The following is a 2,821-nucleotide window of genomic DNA, read 5'->3' as shown; positions in this document are numbered from 1 at the left end:
ACGGGGTTGATCAAATTGAGTAATGGATTGGTTCGGCATAATCAAGAATAAGCCAAAACTAATTTCACCCACTTTCAATATCAGAATTCTTCATCATGTATGCCTTAGATTTGGGGAGACAATTCACCTGAATCAGCTACCGCGGTATGTGAATCATCATGAATGCAAAAAATTAATCTTTTTTTACGATGATTCAAACTAGCAAATCAGAAAATGCGACCCACTGTTCGACGTATCTATGGCGAGGTCCGAAGGGGCCGAGATCGTTGACCTCGTCGAGCTATTTACTCTGGATGATCTAACCTAGCACACACAATCCCATGGTTGAACCTTTATAAGTAGAATGGATTTGGCAATCTAAAGCTATATGAACGACTATGCCATGGACATAGACCTCTCAGGATCTTCCTTATATATATCGCTGCATATCTTTCTCGCCTTCCCTCCAAGTTCTTGTAGCCTTTCTCAGTAGCTCGCCTGTCTCCTCGAGTCAATTTTCATTGTGTAGCGAAACTGGATTGCCTCAAGTTCCGCCACATGTTTGATGCTCTGCTGCGACCTCTGTTGGGGGCAGTAATCCTGACGATTGAGAACAAAAGTTCTTTATAGATGTAACAAGGTATCCTTATTTCTTATTCTGAATAATCTAAGAATCCATCCAGTTACTCGCCTGCACATCGTGTCGTCTTCGTAATATGTACGTGGGATATTACATCATTACGCATGTAGATTTCCTGGATACGCACTAATTCGACTTCTGGGATTGCACTACCCCTTGTTCTATGTATTCCGATTGTAGTCTGTTTGTGGCCATATAGTAGAGTGCTTGAAACTTATTAGCACTGAATTGCATGTTATTTTCATCACCCCATTTGTATATTGCATGCAGGTCGTTTCGTAGTTTCGCTGTAATCAAGGTCATTGACCACTTTTGTATCATCAGCATAGCTGTTGAGAGTGGCTGACTATAAAATGGAGGGCAGGTCTGAAAGAGCCACCACAGTACAATACTTTGAGGAACTCCGCTGCAGATAGATGTCTCCCCAGAGAGTTCACCATTGGCCGAAACTCACTGCCTTCCATCTTTAAAAATGTCGTGCAGCCACTCTCACAGTTTTGCAGTGATATGAAGTTCACGTAGTTTATGACATACCATACGACGGTCTACTTTGTCAAAGTCCAGATGTATCACATCCGCATTTGAGTGGTTGAGCTGCTGTTTCAGTTCCCAGTCATAATGTTGTAGTAGTTGTGTGAGACAGCTCCTCCCTGAGCTGAAATCATGTTGTGTGTTTGCGAGCGAGTTATTCTCTTCCAGGAACGTGATCAGTCGCCTTCTGACAATGCGTTCCCCGACCCTGCAAACATATAAAATCAGAGAAATAGGCCTGTAATTCTTAACATCCGCTCTGCCCTATCCTTTTTCATGGATAGGACATATGACACCCTCCTATAACAATTTGAGAAGGTTACCACATGCAAGGAAACTCTGAAGAACTATGTTCAGTGGTTTTGCAAGAGCTTTCTCGCATGTCCTAAGAACAGCCGGAAATCCATCCGGAGTTTAGCTCCGATCCATCAATGGTCGATATTACAAATTTTATGTCGATGTAATGTATGGCTGCCATCTTTCTATGTAGGTCTTCTGCGTTGAAAACTCTTTAACCTCGCTTATTTGCATGTTACCTCCTCAACCTGTAATTTCTGAAATCCAGCCAACTGGCCACGTGAGCATCCTTTCTCTCAAATCCTGTATTCTATATAATCACCCTCACCTCATCTGATGACACCTCATCTGATGACACTACCTAGATATGACAGCTAATGATTTTCATGGACCGTAAGGTTTTCAAAGAATATGCCCTTTTTCCGGGACAGGGATAATTAAAATTCCACTCCCAGTCCCGCTTTTTCTGGAAACTCCTAGTCTATTGGAACGACCGCGAGAGACTACACAATACTTCACGAACCTATTGCTATCAAGTATGCTACACTATTTTTGTATTCTGCCCGTTGTTACATAACGAAGATGGTATTTCTGTGCTCATAATAATAACACAAGCTTCCTTTATATATATAAAACGATCACTGTATATAAACCTTGAAGTCGCACATATTTTGGTAATATATGAAATTTCAGAGCCACATCAGTGCAGCATATAAATTTTATGCCTCTAGTATCTGAGCCCTCATCTTGGTTCTTACAGTCATATCATTTCAGCCGTTGTATTCTTATGTGCTTTTGGCCTCCTGTCGTATTCCGCGCTCTTCTTTGTACTCCGAACCGAGCCCTGAATTCAAACCACGGTTATGGACTATTCTCATGTCAATATCTATATCAGACCTGTTCTTCCATTCCTTACACATCTTACATGTGGTCCCTCTTTCGTCCCTCTTGAACTCACGCACATCAGCGCACCATATCACTTTACATACTATTAACGCTATATTCATTGTCCCGTTTTTCTGTAAATAAAACGTGTAGCAGAAATGGGAGCCTTAAATCTAAATAGTCTAATGTTCTTTCACTCTAATCTAACGGTTCATATAAAGTGTTTAACTTAATGTTATGTCTCCTGATGTGTTTCGAAATGACGTCCGGAGAAATGTTTTTTAAAACAAATGCCACGACTAAAAGCTGCGTGTAAATTAGTTGTGCTAATGTTATGTTACATTCTCTGGGGAGACCTGAAAAGCCAATCATAATTGATAAATTGTAAAAGGAAATTAAAGTCAACAATCTTTGTAGAACAAAGTCAAGATAAAAGATAAGGAACAACACTTCAAGATACGATGACTAGAAGTACACGCGCTGCAATGT

The sequence above is a fragment of the Octopus sinensis genome, linkage group LG6 (assembly GCF_006345805.1).
Source record: "Octopus sinensis linkage group LG6, ASM634580v1, whole genome shotgun sequence".
In the NCBI taxonomy this organism is placed as follows: Eukaryota; Metazoa; Mollusca; class Cephalopoda; order Octopoda; family Octopodidae; genus Octopus; species Octopus sinensis.
Note: the sequence above shows the minus strand (reverse complement) of the source record.